General features: G+C 39.8%; 1 protein-coding gene across 2 annotated transcripts in view; it reads right to left on the bottom strand.

Annotated features, from left to right (window-relative positions):
• rnf152 (ring finger protein 152) overlaps positions 1-19,329 on the bottom strand; it is a 77,701-nt gene extending 58,372 nt beyond the window's left edge. For both annotated transcript variants that reach the window (XM_023270978.3, XM_023270961.3), the window contains exons 1-3: positions 19,239-19,329; positions 10,985-11,120; positions 4,537-4,954 (exon numbers count right to left, since the gene is read on the bottom strand). The gene's annotated coding sequence lies outside the window, so the exon portion shown is untranslated. The remainder of the gene's footprint in view (positions 1-4,536; positions 4,955-10,984; positions 11,121-19,238) is intronic.
• Positions 19,330-19,623: the final 294 nt, after the last annotated feature.

Here is a 19,623-nt window from a genome sequence, read left to right as displayed (position 1 = left end):
TAATGCAGCTAAAAAGTCCTTCAATTTTTGTCCTGTGACTATTGGTCACAGCTGAGTCACTAGTAACTTCACAATTGCACCAAAAAACACAGATTTTGTTTTTGTTTTTTTTACAAAGTCTAGCTACTACAAACAGTTTATTTTATTTTTTATTTTATTTAAGTAGAACAAAGTGATTTTGATGAAATATCCTGATTTTAAGGTCAGATTTGGTTGGGTTTTCCAACAGAACTTCATGTTAGAGGAGCAGAATCATGTGAAAGTTGAAAATCCGACAATTTTTGCCATAACTGGTGAAATTTTGGTGGTAGTTAGGGGATCAAAGAGTTAAAACGATCATTGGCCAGTAACCCTACGTAACCCCTGTCCATGTACTTTTGACCATTTGTGTTGAGGGAATATGTAAGCCCGAAGCCACCTTTAAAATGACCAAATGACGTCAGAATTCATCTTCAGAAAGGTCGGAATTGTTGCAAATCTGTCATTGTATTATATCACCTTCACCAGGCATTCATAGTGTTTTCAGCACAGCTCTATTTTCTCCACATACGAATGAAAGTGCTTCAAGATTTTGCATAAGTTCCTTATCTTGTTCCAACAACTCGAACAAACAAAACCAAGTGATGCACTCCTGCTACTGAGATAACCGTTTTCTTGGCAGCTTTGCTATTTCTCATTTTGCTTATAAAAAAAACAAACAAAAAAAAAACAAAGACCACAATGTCTCCTTGAAATGCCTCAGCGGCTTTTAAAAATCACGGCGAGGCCGAATCCGTGAGCCCTATAGCAGAACGTGTACTGGTTATTGTTTAGTTTGTTTGTCCAGGTGAGCGTGGTGCCATTTGGACCTAAAAGTCTTAAATCTCAAACTGTAAAACAGCCCCATATAATCCATCACTCACGGTGCAATCAGATGTGTTTTAACTACTCGCCTCTCGCTGCCAAACCCTCTAATCTGGCAGGTTGACAGGTTACCACAGCGCCGTCCAATAAACAAGCAACTTATGAATTCATGTGACTGTTGTTTAGTCTCATAATCAGCCAGGGTTAAAAACAAAACGGCAGGAATGTATGTAAACCGCCCAAAGAACATAAACTGTGAGAGCTGGGAACAGATTTCATTTATCTCTCAGTAATGTCAGTGTAAGATTGCGCCTGAATAACTGCACTGACTGAACTCTCAGATGAAATGAACTGTTTGTCCTCCTGATGTTAACCTGTTTACATGACATCACCTCTCGATGAGTCAACAACACTGATCCCTGTTCATTTAGTGATCTGACAAACACTGTTAATGACATTCCAAAGTGGATTAAAAAGAGGAAAAAGACCACCGAAAGTAATTATCAGGTTTAACCCATTAATTTACCCATAAATTAAACCAGGTGACACCAGACAAACTAGTTCTTAAGTAAAAATCACTAAATATTTAGACTCATTAACGATAATGAGCAAAACCAACCGACAAAATTAACATAAGCTTGCTAATATATGACTCACTGAGAGACAGCTAACTGAACCAACTGACAAAGCTAATTTTAGCTTGCTAATAAATGTCCCAGTTAAAGAGAGCTAACTGAATCAACAGACAAAATGATCCTTAGCATGCTAGTAAATGTCGTTTACACTGAGCTTACAGAACCAACTGACAAAACTAATGTTAGTATGCTAATACGTTTTCCATTTAGAGAGCGAACTAAACAAACTGACAAAGCTAATGTTAGCATACTAATATCTGACACACTTAAAAAGAACAAAATGAACCAATAGACAAATCTACTGTTAGCTTCCTACTATATGACTCATTTAGAGTTAGCCAAATGAAGCAACTAACAAAGCTAATGATAGCGTGCTAATATATGACCTGTTTAAAGCAGGCTAACTGAATTAGCAGACAAAGCTTATGATAGCTTGCTGCTATATGACCAATTTTGAGAACTAAGTGAACCAACTGACAAAACAACTGCTACATTGCTAACAAATGTCCTATTTAAAAAGAGCTACCTAAGCTATCTGACATAGCTAATGTTAGCTTGCTAATATATGACCATTTTAGATTGAGCTAACTAAACCAACTGACAAAGCTAACATAATATTGCTAGTATATGACATGCTTGGGCTGAGCTAACTGAACCAACTGATAAGGCTAACGTTAGCTTGGTATTATATGACCCACTTAAAAAGGGCTAACAGAACCAAATGATAAGGTTAATTTTAGCTAGCTAATATATGACCTACGTATAGTGAGCTAACTAAACCAAAATACAAAGTTAATGTTAGCTTGCTAATAAATGACTGAATTAGAGAGTTCACTGAATCAAGCAACAAAGCTAATGTTAGCTTGCCATTAAATGTCACGTTTGGAGTGAGCCAACAGAACCAAATGGCAAACCTACTTTTAGCTTGCTAATATATGACCTACTTAGAGTGAGCTAACTAAACCAAAATACAAAGCTAATTTTAGCTTGCTAATATATGATCTTCTTAGAGTGAGCAAACTGAACCAAAACACAAAGATAATGTTAGTACTTAGAGAGTTCACTGAACCAAAAGACAAAGCTAATGTTATGTTGCTAATGCTGAGCCTCTTAGAGGGTTAGTCAATGTTAGCTCGCTAATATGTAATGTGTTTAAAGTAAAAATTAAAAGATGGAATATAGATTTAGTGAGTATATCTGACTATAAACTTAATTAGTGCTGTTTAATAATGGTAAACTTAAAATTATATAACACACACATAGCATTTAACTTGCTAACTTAGCAAATAGCTTCTGTTAGATTAGCGTAATTGGCTAATTTGCCTTTCTAACTGGGTAAATAACTTCTGTTAGAGTCATGTAATTGGCATGTCTTACTCTTAAAATGCATGAATTGTTTCAACACATATTTTACCATATCTGCGTAGTATATCTATACCAAATTATACATTACTGAAGTCATTATAGGACAAGACATTTTACATTCCATCACATGTTGTAAATCCTTATTTAAATTCAATGTACCAACGGATTTGGGAAGATATGGTGCAACCCAGAACAACCAGAGCCCAAAAAGCTCTGGGTTTCCGTTTTGTCAACCAATTTCTGCTAATTTCACAGAAAATGTGTTTATTTATGTTTAAATTTAGCATTGTGCTTGAGTAAATTTGGATTAATGCGAAATAGTTGCAGTCCAGGCCACATTTACATGCAACATCTCTGCTTCAATAACAGCCAGAAGCCTTTGCTGAATGCCAAACTTCTGTCTTTCCACTCGTTTCCTAGCTGCTGAAGGTCCAACGAAGGCAAAAAAAAAGGAAAGAGAAAGAAAAATAAAAGCATTCATCAAGCTAAAGAAAATACTTGATTCTACATTTTCCATGACGCAAACGACTCCATTCACTGCGAATTAAAGGGTTCCAAGCAACGTGGCTCCTTTGCTTCATCTTGAAGTTCAGTTGTTTTTTTTTTTTTTTGCATTTTGCATATTAATCTGTGATTGCACAAAATACCAGACACCAAATCTGCAAAAGAAGAGCGTGAGAAACACGGGGGAGGTGAATTTTGCCACAGGGGCCTTGTGGTTGGCTTATCAGACGATGATCACAACCTTTACATTCCTCAATTTGCCCAAACCACACAATTCATCTCCTGAATGTCATTTTCAGAGTGAGACACAAAGAAACGAACGACAAAGAAGCAGCTCGTGCGGCAGCAGAGGTTTAACTGCTGGTAGGAAACAAGGAATCATAAACTCTCATTCGGACACTTTAATCCTGCAGGCAATTACTGTAAAACGGAGAATTAAGTGACACATCCTGAATGCTGGATGGAGTCCGACAGATGTAAAATAAATAAAAAGGAAGACCTTGTGAGGAATGCAGCGCTCATCGGGTGGAAACAAACTTTAAATTTAGATTCCTGGCAACGAGCGTGAAATAATTTGCTGGGGAAAAAAAAGCAAATTGCACAAGAACAAGGCTGGCCTGTGGCACAGCTGGAGCACTCATCAGTTCTGCATCAGAGAAGAGACACATATTTCATTGTCGCTTTACATCGCTGCTCCAGGGGAGGATGGAAGTCAAATTTACAGTTTAAAAAAAAAAAAAAAAAAAAAACATTGTAACTGAAGGAGACTGCAGCGAGGTGTGAGATAAAAGTCTGGCCGAAACACAATTAATTCCTGTTTCTAAGAATGCAGAAGTAAGGCGAGGAACAATGGTGCCAACAGAGCAGCATTCAGACCCTGATAACAGCACAAAGGAGGTGTGACAGCAAAGAAGGGAAGACAGAGATAACCTCAAAGAAGTTGCTTTCAGGTGCATTTGTCATAACTGCTAATTTAATGCATTGATTTCATGAAATTTTCTGTCGCAAGAGCACAACACGCATGAAAAAGTGTGTACAGACAAAGACAAACAACAGGGATGCTGCTCCCCAACGTCAAAAACAAAGCAACCCGCCCCTCGGAAATAACTTGTTTCCTCAACGCTCCGCCAGACTCCGTGCAGAAAATGAGCAATTTATGACACGAGAGGTGGAAGAAAGCAGCGCTCACCTTTTGTTTGGTTCCTCCGTCCGTCCGGCTGGCTGTCAGCGGGTGTCTGCCCTCCTCCTCCTCCGCTCCACGGTGCGTCTAAACGGGGCAGCAGCAGCACAAGCGGCGGCGGTTGCGAAATTGTTGGTGCGCTCCTGTTCAGTGGGCGGCGTGGATCCTTCCTCACTGTTTTCTTGCAATGTTCCCAACCCAGCGACGACACAGAAAAGCCCTCCCACCGCTTCCACTCATTCTCGGGAGCGGATCCGCCCTCTGGCTGCCACTGGCAGGACGGAATAATGGAGCTAAATGCACCGGAGGCTGCAGGGTTTGAGGGTATAAAAAAGAAGAAAAAAAAGCAACAGAAAGCGAGGCTGGATGTGATGCGAGGCAGCCGGGAGTCCTGCTGCACCGCTGCGCTCTGGTGGCTGTGACTGCACTGCAAAAAAATAAAAAATAAAATAATAAATAAATGTCCATCCAGTCTGGCACACAGTTTTAAAGTGGAGGCGCACAGTCTGTCCCTTTTAACAAGTGCCATCGCTTTTAATATTTATTTAGCTAGGACATGTTTGTCCCTGCTGAGACACTTTCATGCCTAATTATAGCGGTTAACCCAAAATCCCCCCCAATGGTTGACCCAGTTTCACCTCTGGTAGCCTGAGTTGTCCCTTTAACATCCTCGTGCCCCTTTTTTGAGCACAAATGCCTCTTTAGTCACTTGTTTATTGCTAAATGCTCCTCCAGTTGCTCCAACTGCTCCCAAGTGTCTATAAATACCTAAATGCCCTTATGTCCAAATAAATACTGCACTTCCTGTTGCTTGTTGTTGTTGTTATTGCTGCTCAAATGCCCCTGTGGTTGGTTCAGATGTCCATTTATTGGCCCCAAGAGCCTGTATGGTTACCCATATGAATTCATTATCACTAAAACTCCCATCTGCGTTACTCAAACTGCCCCTCTGTCCCGCGTTTTAGCCCTAATGCCCCCTCTGGTCACTTCTTTCCTGTTGCTCTGAATGTCCTTTTGGTCAACCCAAATGCCCCTAAGGTTACCCAAGTATCTTTATTGTTGCTAAAAAGCCCCTCTGGTTGCCTCAAGTGCCCCACGTTTCTGTCCAAATGCCACAACAGCAGCACACGTCTTGCTGTTTACATCTCCACGAGGTTGGTCTAAGTGCCTCTTTCTTCAGTCCAAAGGCCTTTTTAGTCACTTATTTATTGCTAAAATGCCCCTCTGGTTGCCTCAAGTGCCCTTATGTCCAAATGCTCTCTGTCCACCCAAGTGCCTTATTGTTGCTTAAGTATGGTAGCATAAGATACTGCTCTCTCTAAACACCCACATATACAGATAGAGATATTTCCCAGTGCCAAATAGCATCACCTTAGTAGCAAAAATTACAGAAAAACAACAATGTAAAAATGCTATTTGATCTTAAATGACCTTTAAGGTTGTATATTTCTGCAGTGTGTCGCTGCTCAGCTAGTTTTCAAAAGAAAAGTGTTTCCTCTGAGATACGTCAAAACCGATTCACCTTATTTAACCTGACAAGGGCTGCATGCACGTAAACCTTCATAATAATACCATAAGGCACTCTGCTAGCAAAAGAGTATGCTATTAAGTACAATAGATTAGAGGAGAGTGCAATATTGCTATATTATCTCAGAAGACATTAAAAAATACCAGAAATAATGATAAAGTTGGTGTTCTGCTCCTCTGAGAGTACTACAGGAATAATATAACTAAGTTCTTCCACTGAAGTAGCACTGATTTGCTTGTAAAAGGACTTGAAAATTAAATGTGATGACCAGAGCGTAATTAACAGTAGCGGCAATTACATTTCATTAGAAGATGAGTGAGATACATGCAGAGGAGACTCATAGTTTGGGCTAAAATTATTTCAGTGAACCCTGAGGATGCTTTTAACAAGATGCTATATTTATAAATGTATATGCACGTGTGTGTGTGTGTGTTGAATATCTTGGAAGCCACCTGAGCTGCAGGCCTGAGCTTCGGTCCCTCTGGAGTTCGGTGATGGTATCGCTTGCAGTGTATGCAGGCTTTGATATATTTGCTTTAATTATGGAGGATAATGAATTTAAATTTGCCATGCGCCGAGGCTCTGAAATGGCAACCCACCCCTGGAGTCCGTAAATGCCTGCTACTGCTTCAGGCTCCTGGGGAGTTTGGGAAATCTTACCAAAGATTGAGCTAATGAAAATAGATCAGCCTCTGAAATGCTAATGTTGACTTTTGGTACCTAAATCTGGCAGCAGCTCATGGGAACTCACTGGTTCAAATGCACTGGTATGTCTATAAAGGAAACATGAACTTCTCGAGGAGGAGCAAAGCTAACCTATAGCTTACCCTCGCATGAACAAATGCAAGTATTGTTCCTCGCTCGTAGACAAATTGCTCTGCAGAAACCAGCAAATTGTGCTTCTGAGATCAAGCGCTCACTTTATTCTGTCAGAGAGCAGCAAAGCTTTACTCTGCTCCAATTCCTTACCCTTTGTTTCACCAAAATAGATAAATAAATAAATAAATCAGACGAAGCATGCTCTCCATTGACATCCACATTCACTCCATCCACCCACGTGCAGCCGAGCTCTGCTGGCAATTAATTAAAGGAACCACATGCACCGCTCAGCCAGCTTGTCAGGGCTGCCAGTCATCAGCACGGCGTGACAATGATCTGACCATCACCGGCTTAATTGGCAGTCAGAGGACATGCTCTCCTCCTCACTGTAGGCTAAATAAACACACCGACAGGCAGGATGCAACCTCGTCTCTCGTGATCGATAAGCCTGCAAAGGGCTGCGTTTTTCTAACCTGCGTGCCGTCGTGTTGACTGAGCAGCTTTTGTTTCTGTAGGCAAATTGCAAATTCAAATCGGTGAACTGCCAAGAACAATTGGAAACTTCCTCTGAGGGAAAAGTGGTTGTCTTTCTGATGGAAAATCTGGTATTGTTTTTTTTTCTGAAAATATCCATATACCTTTATGTCCATAGCATAAATACTGCACTTCCTGTTGCTTTTCATTGTTGTTTTTGTTGCTTAAATGCCCCTGTTGTTGGTTCAGATGTCCATTTGATTGCCCCAAGAGTCTATATGGTTATTGCTAAAACTCCCCTCTGGTTGCTCAAACTGCCCCTATGTCCCACTTTTTAGCCCCAATACCCCCCTGTTCAGTATAAATGCTTCTTTGGTCATGTCTGTTTTGTTGTTCTGAATATCCCACTGATCAACCTAAGAGCCTCTAAGGTTACTCGAGTGTCTATATTGTTGCTAAAATGCCCCTCTGGTTGCCTCAAGTGCCCTTATGTCCAAATACCCCACTGGTTAGTGTAAATAATGCAATTCTTGTTGCTTTTGTTGTTGTTTTTGTTGCTCAGATGCCCCTGTGGTTGGTTCAAATGTCCATTTGATAGCCCCAAGAGCTTGTGTGGTTCCCCACGTGAATTTATTGATGCTAAAATGCCCCCATGTCTCACTTTTTAGCCCCAATACCCCCTCCAGTCCACATAAATGCACACCCTTAGATGCTTAATAGATAGAGAGACATATAGATAGGGGGGGAAAGTTGACATTTTCCATGAGGATTGAGGAAAAAGCTTCTATCTCCATGTCTTAGCCTCTATGATATGCCTTCTTCAGCTCAGCCATAATGGGATGTTTAACTCTTTGCCTCGTCCGTTGTAACAACAGAAGGTCTTCCCTTGGTTTCACTATTCTTCCCACAGTTGTTCACATCATTGGAAATAAACAAAGCACTCAATCACAGAGCTGCAAGTATTTCCTGCCATTCAATACAGCGCATGCACAGTTGATGAGTAGATCAATCATTTCGGCATAAATGTCGAACATACTCTTGATACAAACAATACAATTGTGGACAACACTTCTAAATCCAGATTCATAGTGTTATAAAGTGTTGTGGCCACAAGTTAAAATGAGACACTGCAGTTAACTTGACATTAAGTCACCATACATGTATTTTTAGCCAAACTGGACTCCTTGGATTGTATTTCCTGTGTCACTGAAATTGAAACATCCCTACCAAAGTTGTGAAGGAGTACAAGAGGGTCCATGTAACGTAAATGTTGCCATCTGTCCAAGTCAAAAACAAAGCAGGCAGCGCTACAAAGGAGGAGTTAATGCTACTGTACATGTATGGAGCCTTCAAGTGGACTCCAGACTAGAAAATAGCATAATAAGGATCAGTTCATGGTTTCCACATCCTCATGCGTTGCCTAATGTGAACTGTGATTCTATCTGTGGCAATGACCCTCATGTTAAATGCAGAAAAACACACAAGACTCCTGTAGGTGTTTCACAAAGTCTGAACTTTTTGCAGGTTACAGCAGCATCTTTCAAATTGGTCGAACATGGCACAGGATATCTGGAGAATTTAGACAATCCCATGTAGTATGCTCAGATCAAACCTCCCCCATAGTCCTGCAGCTCTTTTGAAGATGAATTAGGAATGGTATATTTGCCAGACATTGAAATCTACTGATGTTAGAGGCCTTAAAAGTTGGCAAAAAGCTACCCAAATGCTGCATTTTAGTAGGAAATATGGATACATGTATCTTCGTCCTCACCAAATTTCATGAGTATGGGAATTATGTTTCTGGAGACACTGAACCTTTTAAATGGCTTGTCAGATAAGATGTTTTCTTGAGAGTCAAAATATGCAAAAATTCCAGGTCTGAAAACACATGAAATTCTCAAAAAACAGCCCAAAATATTTTACTGAATTTAGTTTTGGGAACCAAATACTAAATAAATCAACTATACTATAGTACCTGGTTACAGATTGGACTGTAGGGATTATTTACTGAGGAGCACAGTGAGCGAACATAAAACAGGATTTCTGGAGAATTTAGAACTTCCCATCATCCATGGACAACATGCACAAATCAAGTTCCTCAAAAAATCTCAAAAAATCCCATGTCTGAAAGCATAGAAAATTCTCAAAACATATAGGACTCTAGAACTATACTCTTCGATAGTTCTATAGAACTCTTCTAGAACTATCGAAGTAAACTCTAAGAAAAATCTGAGATGGTGCAGCAACATATTTCCTGAATGACTGAACCTTCTGTTCTGTTCTAAGGTTCTGTTTTAACTCAAAATTATCAAATTGTGCACATCGAGTGAACAATGGCATCTAAAGGAACAAAAGCATTGAAGAAACAAAGAACAAAAGGGCTAAAATTGTTGCTAATTGTCTGTTCATGGACTGGTTTTCTTTAAGGTAGATGTAGGTGCACACAGTTTTACTCTGCAACATTGGATTTTTACCATCAGCGAGAATGTTTAAAATCAAACTGGTTCAAATGTTTGCCGTTTCCACAGATGTCAGTATAGAAATATGCCAACATAAATGATACAAACAACATTAAGCTCTAAGAAAGTAAATAATCCTGCAATTGTTGTGCATCTGCAGCCATCAGTGTATCAGACTGATTGTACGCCTGCCACTTTAGAATTGTATCAATTTCTCTCTTCTTCTGAGGATGTTTTGGTGGATTTAAGCTGCCTTAGTCTTTTTTTAATGACATAACCCCAGATTGACTCCACAATGATGAGATCAAGGCTCAGTGGAGGCCAAACTACGAGCCTCTTGTGGATGAAGATGGCTCTTCGTAACTCTGGCTGGATGTTTGGGCTCGCTGTCACGCCGCAGAGTGAATTCGGGACCAATGGGACGCCTCCCCCGATAGTGTTGCGTGACGGACGGACACAGACAGACATGTCATGGTGCATCCTGTCAGTCGACGGGTTGCCTTTCATCGCCTCGTACGAAATGTGTGCTAAAAACACAGAGCGCTCTCGCTCCTGGAAAATTAGGTCAGCCGCCGAAGACTCCAAATGGCACAGCGGCTGAGATGAAAGCCGGCGCACTTGTGTGGAAATTTTCCCTGCTACCGTCGACTTTTTACATTACGAAGCTTCAAACACCTGGTACCACTTCAGCCTGAGAAGGGGGAGTGATTGAGGGAGGAGGGTGGGCGAGGCGGGGGAGTCTTCTTCTTCTTCTGCACAGCTATCGAGCGTGTGCCTGTTGTGTAATTGCGTTCATAAGGAGCAACGGCACGAACCCCTCGAGCTTGCAGTGTTTTCCGGCGAGTAAATAAAGGTGATTCTCCACCTGCAGGGATCAAACTCTTCAAAGGAACCCCAACAACAAACCTCCGACTCCCCTATCCTCCCCCTCTCTTACCCACTGCATAGAATGTCTCTGACTCCGTGGCAGCTTCTAATTGCCTATTGTGCTTGCAGCTCGGCTGTCTGGGTGATGTGCAGTGACAAGCCGCATCCTCAGAAATGCCTCGAGCTTTACGTCTTTCACATGATTTCTCTCCCACACAAATCTCCTTCCCCTCCCTCGCGTCTCTCGTAATGTAAAGCACATGTCAAGTGGAAGCGTAATGTATGTTGAGTGGAAAGTCAGCGTGCATACCTTGTTCCCCGGGCGGCTTGCATGGGGGAAAAAAAGAGAAAAAGTTGTGCAATTTGTCAGTTGCTCTCGCTGCTCGTCAGAAAGAAGTTTCACAGAGTTGTTCTTCTCGGAAGCCGTTTCCACTCGGATGGAGAGTCTGGAAGGGAAGACAAAACAGCGTGGGAGAAGCCTTTTATTCTCTCCGAAGAACAAGGATGCCAGCGATGCAGCATACAGTAATTTTGACTGTAAAGATCTCACTTCAGCTGCTGTAGAAATGATAAAACCTGCAAAATGAACAGCGTGCTTCACGGATATCGCTCGTAGAATTAAGGGAATGTCTTTATATTTTGAGAAATTTGTGGGTCAGTTGATATAGTTTGTTCAGGGTAGATACAGACAACAGTCATTCGTAACCAAGAAAGCCAATAAGTGATATTTAGAACCAATATATTTGCATTTCGAATCAAAACCTTGGTGTCATAATTAATAACTAACAGAACCCCAACACGAAACTTTGTTGAAACAATTAAGATAACACTGTGGTTGGGACATGGAAATACTAGTTGGAACAACCTAATTTTTATGAATAACTGCCTTAAACACTTGACTTTATGCTAATTGTCATTCAGTAAATGGTAAACTCCATTAGTTGATTTAGAACTAAATTCAAGTTGAGGTAATTTGATAAAATTGACTCGATAATAAAATTTTTATTTACCGTCAGGTCAGGATTTCAAATCCAATCCCCGACATATTTAACACTGGATCAACCTTTTTTAAATTTGCCAACTTAAAAGCGTCCTAATTCATTACAACTTTTAAAATCCTTTATAAATTACACAGAAATACGAGTTGAAACAACCTCAGTTCTTATGAATAATGGACTTAAAGACTTGTACTTATGTAAATAGTAAACTGCATTAGAACTAAAGCCAAGTTGAGGTAAATTAATAAAAAAGATTTTCTGTCCTGTCCTCTCTAAATTTGCGAAATTAAAAACTTGTCTTCAGAATTATGGTAGTTAAAATAATAAAAACATTTAAATTCCTTTAAGATAACATGGAAATATTAGTTGAAACAACCAAATTTTTTCTGAATAACTGACTTAAACACTTGTCTTTATGTTAACTGTCATTCAGTTAATGGTAAACTCCATTAGTTGATTTAGAATTAAATTCAACATGAGGTAATTGAATAAAATTGATTTTTCTTCACCTTCAGGGCACAATTTCGAGTCTCCTGTCCTACATATGCAACTTATTTTCCTAAAAATGCGAAATTAAAAACTTGTGTTCAGAATTATGGCAATTAAATTAATAAAAAAATATATAAATTCCTTTTAGGTAACATGGAAATACTAGTTGGAACAACTCAAGTTTTATGAGTAACTGACTGAAAACTTGTTCATTCTACCAGTCATTTAGTAAGAAATAATGCAAAAAATACATTTAATTGAAGCTAGCTAGGAAAAGCTTGTTGTCCTTTAATGTTTTAGGAAGAGCCGCAAAAACTCACAATAGTACAATAATAAACAATAACTTCTAACCTTTTTGAAGCCCTTATTTATGACAATATGCCTCATTCATCATTATTTAATGTGGAGTCCATCAGCGTTGGGGTTAAAACATGTTTATTTACAAAAAAAAAGGCAGAATTAATTTGTTGGCTCACAATCTGCTATATAGTAATTGACTTAAAACTTGTTAATTCTAAATATCATTCAGGAAGAAGTAACAAGAAAAATAATTCTATTGTTAGAGGAAAATCTAGTTGTTCTAATTTGATTTAGTTTGTTGGATGAACATAATTTATTTAGAAGTTGTCTTAACTCAAGAAGACCGTTGCAAACTGTTGCGTTACTGTTTCGGTTGAGTCCAAATGTTGCCTTTTTCAGTGAAGGTCATGCAAATTATCTTTTTGAGCTTTCCGACTCTCATCTTGAGGCGTCTTTGCAGCTGGATGTTAGATATTAGTCTCCTAAAACGTTCTCAAAGATCAGAGAGAATTCCAGTTTCAACTCGAAGCTATGAATGGAGACTCTGTGGGCAGAAGTCTTAAGTACGGAGCTCCATATGGAGTAAATCTGAGCCTATTAGAGCTTCCTCTGTTACAGTCCTACTGGGTGATTGAGGCTGATTGCACAGGATGGCACATGATTGCTCTCAACTCTACAGGTTGTTAGAGTACAATGGATCTGGCTGCTGCAGACTTTCAGGCCGGAGGAGGCTGAACTGTCGGAAAACCTTCAGTGTTGAAACGCAGCAAACACGACGCTCTTTATTCACCGTCTTGAGCCTTTCAAAGCCTTTCAAAGTCACAGGTGAGCTGTGTATAATTTCATGGGCCACTGATTTCAACATGAAAGGGTCACGACGACCTTTTGTACAGTCATCTCGTTGTGTTTATCCATCAGCAGCTCGTCTGAGGCGCTGATTATAGCCGCTGTTGCCGCTGATGTGAAAATTACTGTGATCCAGCTTTAAGGGAAAATGTTTTCTACCTTTTGGAGGACGTCCCAGTGACAATAAACTGAATCACATTCATGGAAATGTCTGAGGTTTGATGGTGTAAAGTAGAGTTTACATGGCGTTGTTGCACATGTTGGTGTTTTTAAGGTCACTTTAGACTGTAGTTGGGGTAAATATCTCAAAAAGTGTCAACTTTGACTCAGAAATCTGTTAGTTTTAGTGTTTTAGTGATTTATTCTCGGCAGAAATATTCAAATTTTGATAAAAATAGAATGAGAATTTGTGCGGATTTTCTTTTTGATTTGAAATTTGACTGACTTTGTGTGGAGCAATAGTTTTCAAAAGTGATTTAATAAGTTCTATACAAATGAACGTCACTATTTTTTTTTTATCAGTACAAGGACTTTTTAGAGAGACTTTTTCCAAATATTTTGAAAGGGAATCCATTTTTAGTTTCCAGTTTCTAATAAAAGGACAAATAAAGTTTATTTCAACTTAGTGTCTTTCCAATTTATGTGGTTATTGTTGTTCTGTGGATGACATTAACTTTGCACCTTTTTCTGCAAGTGAAGAAACTTCTGGTTTATATTCATATAAGTACATCATTTAAAGTGCGAGAAGATCCAATCATCACTAAAGTGAAAGTCAAGCCACAGAAAAACAAGATGTTGTGTGGACACTAAAGATGCGTTGATCGATTCTCATGCATTTAGCAACATTCCACCTTAAAACAGCATAATGTACACTGTATATCACCTAGTAAAGACAAAAAACTTAACTTTTATTTTTTGGAACATCTAAAACTTAATAAAAATATAATAAAAACATTATTTATGACTATATGCCTATTCATCATTATTTATAGTGGGTTAAAGTTGGGTTACAACACGTTTATTTACAAAAAAAATCCTAAATTAGTTTGTTGGCTGACAATCTGCTTTTCAATAGTCACTTTTTAACAAGATCCTGGCATAATATGGACATAATAATTAGATGGGACTATTAAACGGTTTTTAGTTTAGTTTAACATCACATAAATCAGTTTTTATTTGATTGTGTGGTTAATTATAGCTGACTAATGTGTGTAAACTTGCCTTCGTAGAAGCAACAGCTTTCAAAAAAGGACATTTTTAACTTAATCTAACAATATTTTTGACTCTGATTGAAAGCGAATATATAAACTAGCTGCTTGGAGCATCCATTTTGCTAACTGCATCAGGGATTTCCATCCTGGGATACTTGCCATCAGACCTCATCACTCTGAATATTCCACCGCCGGTTTGTTTGCACGCGAGACACTGATGGTTTTCCATTTGGCGTGCGATGCTTGGTTGGGTTTGAAGACTACAAGCTTGGGAATGATTGAAATATAGGGAGCAGCTCGGGGCTACATTAGCTGCTAAGAGCATGACTGAACTACTGCTGGTTCAATTCCATTTCAATTCAGTTTTTTTAATAGAGCAGCGATTCACAACATATGAGTTCTCACAGCGCTTCACATAAAAAAGGTAAAGGAATTGTAACCAAAGAACAGAGAATCCAACGATCCAAGCTGCCATTGGATTCCCTATGAGCAACCGATGGTGGGAAGGAACAAAAAAATCTTTAAAAACCTCTGGCAGGACCAGGCTCAGGTAAAACGGCTATTTGCCTTGAACGGTTGGGGGCAGAGGGGTAACAGTACAGGTTGAGTTGCATTGCGAGTTCTCAGTCTATTTTGATTCCATTTTGATAATCTTTGGATTGTCTTCGGATTCTTTAAAGCCTCACTACAGCCCTGATTACATGCAACGTTCTAAAAACAACCGACGTCAGCAGCAACACGAAGAGCACACCACTAACTACACAAGCGTCCACAAATCCAGCAGGCTGAAATGAAGCTCATCCGTTAAATTAGCGTAATCAGTGGAGCTCTCTCGGCGGCTCATCAGAGGGATCAGCTCCGTCCCACATCTGCCGGCTGCCAACTCCACTGCAGCGCTGCCTCGGCCCTCAGACTGATCGGACCCCGCAGGCCTGGCACCCGGTCCACCCACCATGATGAGGACATTTACATTTTAAGCATCTGGCCGGCGCTCGAATGGAGAGTGATTTACAGTTAGCGGGACCCGGGGGCTGGGGCTGACCTTGTGTGAATCACCGCTCCTCTTTGTTTTATGATCCAAGCCGCAGCGTATTCGTGTTGTGTTCTCCGTTATCGGGGATCAGCAGAAGAGCAGCGGTTTTAACTCCACGCTTTGTAGCACTGGCATGAGCTAATCAGTGCTGAATCACAGCACTAAGGTGGTGAAATGTGTTTCTGAGGGCTGACTAATGCATGTTAGATTGGCGTGCTGCTATTCCCAGGCTCACGGCGTCTAAAGGATAATGGGTTGTTTGCTGTTTTGCAAACAGGAGTGACAGTTCTCTTTGTCCAAACTGTACATTAACCATTAGCAGCAGCACATTTTCCTCTGGACGGTCTGTATTTATGTCACAACTTGATAACCTGAACAGTGCAGTAAAAGACCACGTTGTATTCATACAGACTGTTACTTGGATTACAACTGGTATTTACAGGAAAAAATATAGTAATGTCTCAATACAATCTCAAAGATTGGAATCAAGGTTGATCAAGGCTTTTTTTTAACCAGCAGGTATCAGCACAAACCTTAGCCTGAGCTGTTGCTTACATCCTGTCACACAAATGTTATAAAGGGAAAGCACAATTTACGGCAGGATGCAAATTTTGATTAGTCCAATCAGCAGCGTTATCAGTAAATAACAGATAAATCAATAACACAAACGGAGCACAGTGGACATTTATCCTGTACTGCTATTGCTATTTTAGTCAACGCATACATGAATTCTGGCTGGAGGTTACTAAGGGTCACTAAAATCTGTGTCATGGTACCCATTGCTAGCTAAACCTGCACAATGCTCTCTGGTAGATCTAGTGATGCCTCCTCAGGTCACTACAATATTAAGCTGTAAGAGGCTCCACCTGGTGGCAAAACCAGGCACTACAGCTGATTGACAATACATTTTTTGACACACATGGACGGAATACATTGGGGGTTTTTTAAAAGTTATTTTTTGGGCCTTTTGTTGACTTTATTGGACAGGTTAATAGAGAGGCAGACAGGAAAGTAAGGAGAAGAATGGAGGGAAGACTTGCAGCAAAGAGCTCTGAACCGGAATCGAACCCAGGCCACCGCATCGGGGACTATAGCCCCTGTTCATGATACATTGTTTTTAACCATTATCCTTTCGAAACTGTATTTGAGACGGTGCCATAGTGGAGCTTTAAAGCAAAGTTCATGACCACCTACAGAACATTAAGGAACATTTTGGATGCAGAAAAGCAGCTTTGGTCTTAATGCATTGCAGACCTATTCACTTTGCAAGGACTGCAGTCCATAAATTCAAACAACAAATTTGGTCAGATGGCTCCAACAAAATGGAAAAGACAAGAGTAACTTAGCCTTCTCGATTTCAAGCAGATTTACTTGCACTATACTCACAATAACGATTGTAATTGTGGTCATTAGCATGATATTTTGGCATGACGCCGCTGTTGAAATATTGTTTGTGGCAGTATAATGGAAGATAAACATCATGACAAAAGACACAAAAGACCACAAATATGACAATGAAAAGAAAGAAAACGACCAAGAAGAGATAGAAAACGTCTACAGTGACGCAATATATGCCTTTCAAAATTTCACTCTCAAAAATCTTGAGTTGGGATGGCTTTTTTTACTTCCAAAGGTCATATATTAGTCATTATTTTCGGGGTGTTTTTGAATTTTTACACCAGCTATACAAACCTAGAAATAACCCTAAACTTGCTATATTATCAAAACACAGGATGAGCATTTTTTTCTCTTGACAAAAATCGACTGTACTTGCCAGGAGTTTCTGCCCTGCAAATAAAAAAGTACTTTTTGCCACTTGAATCACCTTCAGCTGAAGATCAGAGGAGGATAAGTGGATAAAGAGTAACATCTTACTAAATCCTCACTTTCCAAAGAGGACCACTTTACCCTTTATGAGACACCGCTGCTGACAATGACACTGGCTGCGCTAATTTCCATTTAGTTCATTTAATCTGGTAATATTCAGAAATAAAGCTTTGGGAAAACAAGCAAAAATTAGCACATATATCCACTGATTGCATTAACCTGCAAGTAAAGACACACAAAAACAAAGTAAAGGCTAAAAGGTGATAAGACATCTGCTGATTCATCCCTCAACTGACCACCACCACCCATCTGGTCGGATTTTCCCCCTTCAACCATCACCACCGTCACCACCGCCGCCACCTTCCGAACGCTATCATCCAATCAAATCCTCCTTTTCAATCTCCGCTCGATGAGGAGGAGATAGGAGTTAAGGTGACCTCGTTCTGAATGGGGCTGTATAATTGGATACACTCTGACGTGAGATTGAGTTTATCCCGGCTAGAAAAGCCTCCGACTGACCAGCTTTTCCCCGAGTCGCCGCTCCAAGATGGATGTTTGTGAATGAGAGTAATCACTTTACTGAGGCCGAGATGGAGCCACTGCAACAATCGGTTTAAACCCACGGCAAAGGTCGACTTTTGTTGCCTTTGACTGCTATGAAGGCTGTGGTGTTTGGTGAGGCAGCTTTGGACTTCCACCAGTTTGCTCCCAGTTTAAATATGGACTGATTGCCATGAATTTATGATGAACCCTACAGTTTTTGGTGATTTAGCTATTTTACTAATGACCCCCTGAAACAAAAACATACATACAGGTGATAGAAAGATGTAAAACCGCAACAGTAGTAACAATACAACACAAATTAGTACTTATTGAAGGTGATATTGGTGGAGAGATGATAGTTGGCAAGCTAAACCATTAATTTTTGTTTTATATACACTATTTTTCGAAAGTTTTGGGTCACCCAGGCAATTTCATGTTTTCCATGAAAACTCACACTTTTACTCATGTGCTAACATAACTGCACAAGGGTTTTCTAATCATCAATGAGCCTTTCAACACCATTAGCTAACACAATGTAGCATTAGAACACAGGAGTGATGGTTGCTGGAAATGTTCCTCTGTACCCCTATGGAGATATTCCATTGAGAATTTCCAGCTACAATAGTCATTTAGCACATTAGCAATGTCTAGACTGTAGTTATGACAAATTTGATGTTATCTTCATTGGAAAAAACTGCTTTTCTTTCAAAAATAAGGACATTTCTAAGTGACCCCAAACTTTGGAACGGTAGCATATATAATAAAACAGACTATTGATGGATTAAGATCTTCTAGCTGCTCTAGTTGTGTTAAACTGTGTCCCTAACATCAAAGTGTAGAAACGGGACCAGTAAAGTTTAAAAACAAACAAGTATTTAGCCTAGTGCATTTTTTCTTATTGTGGCTAATGTGACACTATGCTAACGTAGCTGGTCTGGCCTAACTGTGTGTGTGTGGAGAATGACGATGGCAGACCACTTTGTTGCACGCTAGCTGATTTATTTCTGTCCCCGTTCCATTCCTGATGAAAATAAAATAATTTTGGTACAGCAAACCACGAGGTGTCACACTAGCCGCCCTGTTCCTATCAGATTCACAGACCGTCTGAAGAAAAAGTAACGCCAATAAAACAACCATGTACAGGCTGATTGTAAAATCACGTCACTCTACCAGCTAGCGGTATTCTTAAAATTGTATATATATATAGTTCATAAGTGTTGAACAATCAAACAGAGAACACAATACCAACATTGAAACAGAACCATGAAAACAGTTAAACAAAATACAAGACACACAAAAAAGGGAGAGCTCACATACCTGATGAAAGTAAAATCATTTTGGTACAGCAAACCACGAGGTGTCATGCTAGCCGCTGTAAACAGGAGAAGAAAACGTACCACATTAGAAACCACCACCTCACCAGCTAGCCTAAGTCCTCACGAACATGCTGTACTCTACAACTAAAAGATAACAACATAACATTCAGACATTAAACAAAATAAAACAAAAATAATAAAACAAGCCTCAAACCACATTCAAAACGTGTTTTTCATGGGTCTAAAGCTACAAATGGAAGGTGCTCTCTGTTCACTCACCCGTTCCTATCAGATTCACAGACCGTCTGAAGAAAGGAGCGCGAACAGAGAGGAAGTGACATCACCAAAAGGGTAAAGGTCACAGAAATATCGCGAGAGTAAAAGTC

The sequence above is a fragment of the Amphiprion ocellaris genome, chromosome 22, assembly GCF_022539595.1.
Source record: "Amphiprion ocellaris isolate individual 3 ecotype Okinawa chromosome 22, ASM2253959v1, whole genome shotgun sequence".
Classification (NCBI taxonomy): Eukaryota; Metazoa; Chordata; class Actinopteri; family Pomacentridae; genus Amphiprion; species Amphiprion ocellaris.
Note: the sequence above shows the minus strand (reverse complement) of the source record. Positions and strands in the feature narration are given on the sequence as shown.